Raw genomic sequence first — 11299 nt, forward strand, 5'->3', positions numbered from 1 at the left:
GGCTGGGAAGGGAGAAGAGCGCAGGCTTGGGGACATCTGTTTCCCTCACTGCCATGTTTTGAGAGACCATCTGCGTCTAGTGAAGTACAAGCCTCGTTGGAGAAGTCTAGGATGCAGGTTCTAGGAAACATCTGAGGCTGGCACATTGTAGGCCATTTTGGAGCAGTTCACATTCTTCAGCAGCCTGGAAATTTGCTGGTACAGCTATAGATAATAGAGACAGAAGATAAAGTTAAGAGGCTTGGGAGAAAATTTTTATCTTGGCTATACATTTGAAACTTCCAAGTTTGTGGTCCTGGTAGTTGCAGGTATGTGTGTGTGTGGGGGGGAACAGAGAGTCCCATGACCAGGGGTGAGGGAGAGATCATATCTTCAGGAATAGGTAGGTTGGGGAATTTAGGCTGTTGATTAACAGGAGTACTTATCTGGATTCCATTTGACCTGTGAGAGGTAGGTCCAAGTCTCATGACTCCCTGAAGCTTACAAGAATTTTTTTTTTTTTTTTTTTCGAGACAGGGTTTCTCTGTGTAGCCCTGGCTGTCCTGGAACTCACTTTGTAGACCAGGCTGGCCTCGAACTCAGAAATCCGCCTGCCTCTGCCTCCCAAGTGCTGGGATTAAAGGCGTGCGCCACCACGCCCGGCAAGAATTTTTTAAGTTTACAAAAACAGGAGCCCACTCTGTAGACCAGGTTGACTGGGTCTTTGGATCTCATAAGAGATCTGCCTGCCTCTGCCTCCCTAGTGCTGGGATTAAAAGCATGCACCACCATCGCCTGGCTTAAAGTCTTAATATAACACAACACTAGCGCAGAGAGAAAAAGAAGTCTGAAACATTTATCATTTTTCACATACCTTACATCACTTTCTTAGACCTTTACAAGTTGCATTTAGATGCCTTAAAACACCTTCTTAGACCTCACAAGTCAGGTTTTCACAGCCTCAGACCTTTACAGCTTGCATTTATATATCTTAAGTTACTTTCTGTCTTTTTTTGGGGGGGGGGAGCTAGGTTTCTCTTTTATTTTAATTTTTTTATTGGATATTTTCTTTATTTACATTTCAAATGTTATCCCCTTTCCAGGTTCCCCTGCCCCGGGAAACCCCCTATCCTATCCTCCCTCCCCCTGCTTCTATGAGGGTGTTCCTCCACCCACCCACCCACCCACTCCCACCTCCCACCCTCAGTTCCCCTACACTGGGGCATCTTTATAGGATCAAGGACCTCTCCTCCCATTCATTCACAAGGCCATCTTCTGCAACTGGAATGCAGCTGGAGCCATTTGTACTCCTTTGTCGATGGCTTAGTCCCTGGGATCTCTTGGGGGACTGGTTGGTTGACATTGTTGTTCTTCCTGTGGGGTTGCAATCCCCTTCAACTTCTTCAGTCCTTTCTCTAACAGTCCAATGGTTGGCTGCGAGCATCCATCTCTGTATTTGTAAGGCTCTGGAAGGACCTCTCAGGAGACAGCCATATCAGGCTCCTTTTAGCATGCACTTCTTGGCATCCACAATAGTGTCTGGGTTTGGTAAGTGTATATGGGATGAATCCCTATGTATGAAGGCCATACAGTCTTGGGATGGCCTTTCCTTCAGGCTCTGCTCTACACTTTATCTCCATATTTGCTCCTGTGAGTATTTTGTTCTCCTCCTAAGAAGGACGAAGCACCCACACTTTGGTCTTCCTTCTTCTTGAGCTTCATGTGCTTTGCTTAATTTACTTTCTAAGACCCTTACATCAACTTCAAACCTTTTCCTTCCATCTAATCATTTTGCCATGAGACACAGGTGGTTGATTATTAAGAGGAGTCGTCGCAAAACAGGTTCCTTTAAATAAAGAAATAGTAAAAAGTTGCATTAAAACCTGTTCTGTGAGTTTATCTTTTTCAGTGTGAAGTCGGCCAGCAAGGTATCTGTGTCTGTGTGTGTCTGCCTTTCTCAGCGGGAGACCTAGTAGCTCTAGAAACAAGTGAGGCCTGACTTTACAGTCCGTATCATGTGAAACAGACTGACCAAGCAGCTGCAGCTGGCCACAGGGAAGGAGCTGGTTTGCTTCCTGCTGTTGACACACAGCTATAGTTAGTCATCAACACCATCAGAGATTTGAGAAGGATAAATTATAGCAGGGAGTATAATCCAAATGGCCTATGTATCAATTAAAATGACAGAGACTTACTGGCTACCAGGATGGTTATCCAAGGGTCCTTCTGGTGGTCTTAATGGCAGGTTGGGGGCAGAAGAAGTTGGTCTTTGGCTGTCACACAGGACAACATTAAATCTTCATTTGCCACACAGGACAGCACTGGCCTTCAGCCGCCAGTCTCAGAAGTTCTGAGAGATTTTTCTGTGGAAGAGGAATTCAAGGAAACTGACATATATTCATGAGGCAGAGTAGGACAGTCAACCCAACAGTGTCTGCAGTTTAGGCAGAGCTCTTTCCCCAATGGTTAGCATTACCACCATCCAGGTTGCCGTCTGTGCCTCATCACTTTCTTTGGAGACCTTAGCGTTTCCTCTAGGAACTTGCAGTTATGACTATCGTGGGAAGCTTTATCCACTAAACATTTTAGACGCCATATTCTTCAGACCTCTGAGTTTGAGGACCATTATCTACTAAGTATACCCTATTTAAACAAACTTTACTTGTTTTCAGTTACTTGCTTTAGGCTTAACCTCAAAAAGAAAAAACAAATGACTACAGGAGGCTAAATAAAGCCTCTTCCTGTAAATAAATTACATTTGTACTTAGCATGGCTATTCACATAGTTCTGAGCACATTAAAGAATTTGGCCATTATATGAGGTAACTGACCATTAACTTGCATATCTTAATTATCTTTAACAGTTTACAAGTTAGTACCTTTAAAAAACCATTTATTTTAATTTTATAAACAACAGTGTTTTGTCTGCATGTAGGTCTGTATGAGGGTAGGTGTAAACTGCCATGGGGGTGATGGGAATTGAACCTGAGTGGAACAGCCAGTGCTCTTAACCGTTGAGTCATCTTTCCAGTCCATCTTTCCAGAGATTAGGATTTTACAAATATATCCCTGTTAAGTTTGAGCCTTAAAACTTGGAGTTGAAGATTTAATTGAACGTCTTCTAGCAGCAACATAAAACTTTAAACCATAAGTAAAGTCCACAGAGAGACTGAGAACTTTACAAAACCCTAAATACATTCCACAGAGGGATTGAGAACCTTATTTTCTTGATTTTTTTTTATAGTGAATGATTACAGAATATCAACGGTTCTTGTAAGCAGTTTACCCTAGTGGCTAAAGCTTAGCAAAGATAAAGAAGCTAGACATCTGTCTTCAAGTTAGTTACAGTTAACCTGAGTAGACCTTAGGAATTTATAAGCCTTATTTATCAAATATATGTATCAGTTATCAAACATGCTGTTTCTTTTTTAAATGTTCTAGAAGCCTGGTGTTAAACAGTTAGCAAAGTCATGAATGGTTAGACATACACCCCTAAGATAGTTTCTTTCTTTCTTTCTTTTTTTTTTTTTTTCGAAACAGGGTTTCTCTGTGTAGCCCTGGCTGTCCTTGAACTCACTTTGTAGACCAGGCTGGCCTCGAACTCAGAAATCCGCCTGCCTCTGCCTCCCAAGTGCTGGGATTAAAGGCATGCGCCACTACTGCCCGGCTAAGATAGTTTCTATTAACCTAAGTCGACTTTTATAACCTTAGCATCATACAAAAGTCCATCCTGATCCAAAATATTCTGGAGACCCATTGTCGCTTTCTTAGTCTAAGCTGGAGGTAGCAATGATAAGCAAAGTGCTCCGTAGCTCTAAGAAGTTTCATGATAGTTGTCTCAGTTGACGTGGTCCACGTGGTCCTCTTATTCAAGATGATGGTGAAGGTGCATTGCATGTCCTCTCTTTTAACCTTAGTAAAGATGGCTGCCAGCCACATGGTTGTTTGCATCTTGATGAGGTCATCAGCCAAGATGGAGGGGAGCTACATGGTTGCTATTTAAAAACACTTATTTGATCTATTTAAAAAAAAAAACAAAACACAAGAGTTGAATCCAAGTTACATATACAGTATATTCTAAACAAGAATTGAATCATACATGTCTTAGTTAGGGTTTTACTGCTATGAACAGACACCATGAACACGGCAACTCTTTTTTTTTTTTTGTTGCTTGTTTTTTCGAGATCTTAGGAATTTATAAGCCTTATTTATAAGCCTTATTTATAGGGTTTGTCTGTGTATTCCTGGCTGTTCTGGAACTCACTCTGTAGACCAGGCTGGCCTTGAACTCAGAAATCCACCTGCCTCTGCCTCCCAAATGCTGGGATTAAAGGCGTGCGTCACCACCACCCGGCTACGGCAACTCTTATAAAGGACAGCATTTAATTGGGGCTAGCTTACAGGTTCAGAGGTTCAGTCCATTATCATTATGGTGGGAAGCATGGCAGCATCAAGGTAGGCATAGGGCTGGAGGAGCTGAGAATTTTACATCTTGTTCCTAAGACAGCTAGAAGATGGGTTTCCAGGTAGCTAGGATAAAGGTCTTAAAGCCCACACCTACAGTGAGACACTTCTTTCAACAAGACCACACTACTCCAAAAAGCTACAAATAGTGCCACTCCCTTGGCCAAGCATATTCAAACTACCACTATATATATATGTAGCAAATTAAAATTACCTATGTGCAGATTTTTAAGTATAAGCCATTTGTTATTAGTTTTAAGTTAAATTTTTACAGATTTAAAACAACTTTTTATTGATTCTTTGTGATTTCACATCATTTACTCCAATCCCACTCACCTCCTCATCCCTTTTTATCCACCTTTCACCCTTGCAATACCCCCTGAAACAAAACAAAACAAAATGAAAAAAAAAAAAAACTCATCTTGTCACGGAAGCTGTACTGTGTCACAGTGTGTCACACAGTATATAACCGTTTGTCATTGTTACAGATTCTTTTTTAACCATAATCAATGAACTTACAAAATCTGACATAGTTTACAGAATAATCTCAAGAGATTTTTTTTTTTTTTTGAGAGCAGATAGCAAAGACATGGTAGAGATAAAAGGTGTTTGTTTGTTTTTTGTTCTAAATGGAAAGTAGAAAAACCTTAGAGGTAAGAGACTTTTGGAAATATAGAGCAGAGAAAATTTAGATATAAGATATCTTGGGCTCCTTTGTGCTGTGGCGGATGTTGTAACCGTAAGAGAGAATTTGGAAATGGGGTGTGTCAGCTTTTGGCCATTGATTGAACTGTGCTAAGGCCAAGCTGTTTTCAGTAAGAAAGGAGGCTTTAATAAAATCTCTGACTTAAAGGAAGAAGAAATATGGGGTCATAAAAGATACAGGAGGAAGTAAGAAAGCCAGAGGCCCAGAAGGATGGAAGGAAGCAGTGGGATTTCCAGGAAGGAAGTGAGAGACAAAAAGGACAAAGGTCACAAATAGGAGCTCTGCCTAAGGGGGATCCCAGCATCATAGAGGGCCAGGAAGACAGACGGACGGACGGTATGGGAGCACAGTTCCTGGGGTGATTCCGAGGAAACTCTGAATGGAGCTGAGGACAAAGGAAACAGAAGTTACCTTCTCTGACATGGTGTCAAGAATAACGGGGCATCCCCAAGTGAACTGAGAGCCTTGTCAGAGAGAAAGGTCTCAAATCACAGAGGAGAGGCATCCCTAGTAGGGCAAGAGGAACTTTCTGACAGACTGGTGTGGCTTTTGTAGTAAGAGTAGGCAAAGCAGGCAGCTCTGGGGGTGACACTTCCTAAGTAGAGGAGGAGAGAGAATGGTTAGAGCAGGTAGAGAACACAGCTGAAGAGGTGGCCTGGGAGAGGCTTTGGGGGAAAGGAGGGAGGGTTGCAATAGAAGGAGAAGAGAAAGTGTCTTGGTAGAGAGATGCCTAAGTGGTGGGTACTCTGGAGGGTGTAACAGGCTCCAAGAGCCAGAAGGACGTCTACTGAGTAAATAAGATCAATGGTTAGATCAATGGTTAGAGTGGGAAGGGGCAGAGTTTAGAATTTGGAGTCAAATTTGGAGGGTGGCAGAAGCTAGCAGAAACAAATGTCCCATACATTCTTTAGGAGAGTCAAACAAGCAGATTGGTTCTGTTAGGAGAGAGGCCAACTGAGCTCCTTGGAAGGATATATATATGTATATATATACACATACATACATATATATACATATACACACATACACACACACACACACACACACACATATATATAATTTGTATATCTATATGTCTATATATCTGTAGATCTATCCCAGGTTTCGAGCACCAGATGAATGGAAATGAAGACATGACGGTTCCTAGGTATGGTTGAGGAGAAGCATTTTATTGTAAATATGAGACAGGACTTCTCATATTGTAAATATAAGAAGAATCTAGACTGGACACTGCGGCAGCATAGACCATGAGAGGAGAAGGGATTGGGGGAGAAGGGAGAGGGGAAAGAGAGGGGACTAGGAGCCAAGTGTGGAGGACCAAGGCAGAAGTGGAGAGGTCAAAGAGAATCAAGAGTGCCTGTGGCTAAAATGGGTGGGTTATATAGGAAAGAAGTGGGGGGGGGGGAGGGAAGGGAAGCTGGGTGTGGGGGGGACTAGAAAGGTTTAGGGTAGGGGTTGGAGGTGAGAAGTGTTGAGAGGAGACAGGATGATTTAACAGATGCTGAGAGAGCATGCACCTTGATATGTTAATAGGCATCTCAGTTAGCCATTTGTCAGGTGTGTGTGTGTGTGTGTGTGTGTGTGTGTGTGTGTACACGGGTGTGTTCTTTGGTACCTGACAGACATCATCGTGAGAGTGGGCCAAAGGGTCCTCTCTGTTTGGCTGCAGCCTTCTGTAAGGAGGTCAAGCTGTCCAGCTCCCTTGGGTACCTGCAGGAAAGGTGTGTACGGGCTAGGTTTTTGCAGTGGAGGCATCTGCTGTGCAGGGGTTCTTAGGAATGAAATCCCTGAGCTTAGGGTGGCTGAACTGGAGAGCTGAGACCAGAAAGAGCTGTTGCATTTGCTCTAGCCAACAGAGATCAAGTGTTGGACTCCTTAATCCCAACAGCAGGGAAATCCTGCGGTCCGGGAACCTAACTTGTCTTTGGCAGGGGGTTGCCCTGAAACCTGGCTCTCAGTGACCTAGGTGAGAGAAACAGGTGATGAGCCTTCTCTTTCTTTCCTCTGCCTTGTCGGATTCTGCTCAGAGCCTGTGGGTTTAGGAGGGTGGGGTTGGGGGACTGCCAGCTTCTACCACTCCCTCTAGGGTGAGGGTAGAGGGGTGTTTAAAAAAAAAAAGGTGTGTATCCCTTTAACAAGGGCCCAACCCCAGGGCCAAGTCAAGAGTTCAGTCACTACCTTCCCACAGCCAGCTCAGCCAGGCAAGGCCGGGAGGGAGTGGGACAGATTCTGGGAGTGCAGTGGGGAGGAGTCCTGGCTCCGCTGAGCAGGAGCTGCTTGGCTGTCAGTGCCAGAGCCCAGGCCTCAGAGCCCTGCTGGAGGAGGTGGACTCACAGGAGGCAGGTGAGCCCCCAGGCCCAGCGGAGGAGGTCTGGGGCTGCTGAAGGGACTCTGAAGCCTTGGGGTGGGGGTCAAGGAAGGGAGCCTGAGGAGAGGTGCCTGCCAGAAACAGGGCAGGAAGATTTTGGTAATCATTAATTTTCCCCAAAGGCTAGTTAGGGTATGAGCAGTCCGGTGGCTTTGTGAAACCTGTAGAAGAGTATAGACAGGATAGCAGGACCCTCTCCTGGCTAAGCAGCCGACCTGGCTCATCTCCAGGGGCTGGGACATTGGGCAGAACATTCCAGGGCCTTGCCCACAGCTGTTGCGTCCTCTCTCAAACGGAACAGGGCGGAGAGTGTGTCTTGGTGGGCGTTAGGGGTTGACAGACTCTAGACACAGGCCTCACTGGACTACGGAAGCTGTGACCTGGGAAAAATAATGGTGTTCAGAAGGAACTGCAGAGGGCCCAGAAAGCCTAAGAAGCCAGGAAAGGGAGGCAGGGGCTGAGGTGGCTTCTCTTCCACCTGGGGCACAGGCAGAACCGGGATGCAGTCTTCATTTGCTCTGGGTGGCTTCCTTGGGAGTGGCCTGGGGAAGCCGGTGAGGGCCCCTGGATGGGAGAGAGGGAAAGAGAAAGGAGTGGAGCTTCAAACTGGCAGCTTTTCCACTCTAGAACCTAGGCAGGTCTCAGCTTGACTGGCCCTGCCTGGCAGAGCCACCTGCGCTGTAGGAGTGTTTGCCTGCCCGGCCCAGGTGAGGTGGTGGCAAGGCCAGGCAGGGGTGATGGATGCTAAGGTGGGCTCATCCTCTACTCAGAAGAGGAACCCTAGGAATGTTGGAGAGGCCTGGGGTAGAGGTGTGTGTGTGTGTGTGTGTGTGTACGACACCTGATTACAGTATTATGAGTTGGGGGAAAAAGTTCGAAGGACTTCCTGCTTCAGCAGAAGTTGGCTGAAGATAAATGGGGTACTTAGGCAGATCAGGACTGGCAGAGTTGATGTAGGGTGATATGTGGGTATGATGTCATGCGTCCTGGGAGGGGGCAGAGGTAGGAGCACCTCTGTGAACCATTAGCCTTCAACACTGGGAAAAGAACGCGAGGGAGCAGAGAGACTGGGGAGATTCTCTTGGAACAGTCTTGCAAACAGCGATTACAGCCCAGTTCGGTTACCGTACTAGCCCTGCATGTTGATAGCAGTTGGGAGGAATGCGTTGACTGAGAAGGGGATGGCTGAATGAATGAGATGAATGTATTGCTGGATGGAGATAGGTGAATGAATGAAAGTAATTAACGAGGCCGTCAGTGAATGAGTAAATGGGAAGAGGATGAGTGAACTGGAGGTAGACGAGAGGAACACAGAGAATGCCACAGTTAAAACTGAAAAGCTTTTTTTTTTGAGAGTGAACCATGTTAATTTATTGGCATAGTCAATTTATCAACAAGATGGGTAGTTTGTCCTCAGGAGGTGAGGTTGATTAAAATCTTGTAGGTTTTAGGGAAGATCCTAAGTATGAGAGATGAGTAGGGATGGAGCCAACATTTGGAAAGAAGTAACCACTTAAGCGTACGGAGGTGAACCTGGGAGAGTGTGGTGGACATTCAGAACTCCAGACCAAGGAAAGAGGTGGGGACCAGACTTGGGGGCGGGAGGGTGGGGCTGGAGTGGCTGAGATCCAGGGGCATGGTCAGGGCAATTTGGGCTTTTGGAAAAGTCAGCAAGCCAGGATCAGGTGGGCGGGGGTAGGGGGTGGAGTGGGGGAGAGCCTCCTGGTTGCTCAATGATGAATCAGTCCAGGAGACTATGAGAACATTGGGGGGAAGGGTGGGGCCTAAGGTGAAAGGCCCCTTTAGGGGAAGGCCCTTTGAAGTGATTCCTTATTTCTGCTTTTTAGGAAGGCTTCAGTGTACACTGGTATCCCATGTCCTCATAACCCCCAACTCTCATTCCAAGACTCGCCTGTGAAGACGCGACCTCCAGGATAGGTCTGCCTAGGAGAGTGGCACTCTCCCCACACACCTGGAGGTCCTCAGGCCTGCCTAGTTAAAGGATGGGCAGCTGCAGGAGCAGGTGGCTGGGAAGTGGGTGGGGTAGTTGAGCCTGTCTTTTGCCCCCCAGGGGAGGGCGGAGGGGAATAATGACACCTGACTGCCCCACTCTGATACTCTGTCTTCAGAAAACACTTCAGAAACACACTTGTCCAGATGGTTATCTCAGAGCTGTCCATTTTATTAAAAGAACCTGGGGAGGAGGCAGATCCCTGGGAGGAGAGCCTGGGAAAGAGTCAGACCACTACGGCTGCATCTCTGGTCGGCCCGGTGCTCCTGGGATAGGTGGCTGCATCATCTGTTGGGTGTTTCTCTGTCAGTTGTTTGCTTGGCTGCTGCGAGAAGCCAGGTAGGGATTGGGCATAGTACTAAGGGGCAGGAGGAAGCTCCCTTGGAGGAAGGAACAAAACTTAATGCAGGTAGAGGGAAAGGCACATCAGCCTTTTCGGAGGCAGCAGCATCTCAGTGCCCTATCCCGTCCCTGCCTCCTCTTTGCACAGAGCTCATTTGGAACAGCTCTGGAATGGTAAAGGGTGGGGATCGGGGTGAAGAGGTGTCCAAGTCTCATCTTCCTCTCAAGACTTGAGAGAGAGAGAGAGAGAGAGAGAGAGAGAATATAGCCCTTCCCTATTCTGATGTAGAATCTCTAGGAACACTAGGCATCCTCACCCTACCCAAAGGGCATCAGGGCAGACAGATTATGTGTTGGGAAGCCTTCTCTTCCTTATTTGTGTATGTTAGAGAACTTGTCTATGTGTCTTTCAAACATTAAACCACACTGTTACACCTTTAACAAACAGGGTATGGGGAAGAATATAGTTTCCTGTCGTTTTGGCACTGTGTCAGGCACCCTTCCAGCCACGACCAGAGTGGTTGGATGGATTTCCTACCAGACATGCCCCAGCCTCACCACTCTCCCTCTCAACACCTTTCTTCTGCATCCTGGCCTACTTCCTCCTGTTCTGATTGTTCCTTAAGAAAAAGATGCATAAAGGTGTAGAAGGGTGATCAGGGGCCTTGGGCACCTGGCATTAGGGCTGGACAGAGGTGGAATATTTGAACATTTCCTTTGAGCAGGGTACTGGGTCGGGTATTGTGTGCCAGGCAAGTTACAGAGATTAAAAGGAGGGTACTTGTATAATCAGGATTTAACAAACCTTGCCCTCAAATGTACAAATTCTGCTATTCGGACCAGGAAACAGCATCTGGATGTAAGAAACACTGTGCTGGCTTTATAGATGGAGAAATAAGAGGCAGAGACTAACCAAACCAGCTAATGGCCCAAGCTGGTGTTGACGCAGTGAAGACAGACATGGCTGAGGGAGTCCAGAAAAGGTGTAGGGACGACAGAGGTCAAGGCACGTTTCCTGCAGGCATAGTTTGGGAGGGCCAGGATGACAGGCAAGTGTCAGCTGAGAGGAGTGGGTAAGGGAGAAGACGCAATAAAGGCAAGGCTAGAAAGCATGTGGTGAGGACAGATGCTAGAGTCTGGTGAAGGAGACCACCTTTTTGAATCAGATGGTGTGTGCACAGGCCTGGCCCAGTGACTGTGTCATTTTGTGTCCACCTCCCCTTCCTGGGACCAGCTGGGTGAGGGCAGCAGTTCATTGTTGTGCTTGAGGGTGGGAGGGGAGTTTGATTTGCTAGGCTGATTTGGAGGGGCTCTGTGCATGGGCGGCGACACACAGACTAGATCCGCCTGCTCCCTTCATATCCTGTTATTCAGAAGGCTGTATCCGCTTGGAGTGTGAGTGAGTGGCCTTTTGTTCTGGGGTGAGGGGG

At 46.5% G+C, this 11299-nt stretch overlaps 1 protein-coding gene across 8 annotated transcripts in view; it reads left to right on the plus strand.

Annotated features, from left to right (window-relative positions):
- The first annotated feature begins 7327 nt into the window (after window positions 1-7327).
- The window catches only part of S100a16 (S100 calcium binding protein A16), a 5898-nt gene continuing 1926 nt past the window's right edge, over window positions 7328-11299 (plus strand). Inside the window, exons 1-2 of one of the 8 annotated variants that reach the window (NM_001356608.1) lie at window positions 7328-7491; window positions 8961-9095. The gene's annotated coding sequence lies outside the window, so the exon portion shown is untranslated. Of the gene's footprint in view, window positions 7492-8960; window positions 9096-9363; window positions 9540-11219 lie in introns of those variants that run through there. The other 7 variants (NM_001356607.1, XM_030252774.1, NM_001356605.1 and 4 more) reach the window with 7 other exon arrangements.

The sequence above is a fragment of the Mus musculus genome, chromosome 3, assembly GCF_000001635.26.
Source record: "Mus musculus strain C57BL/6J chromosome 3, GRCm38.p6 C57BL/6J".
NCBI classification, from domain to species: domain Eukaryota; kingdom Metazoa; phylum Chordata; class Mammalia; order Rodentia; family Muridae; genus Mus; species Mus musculus.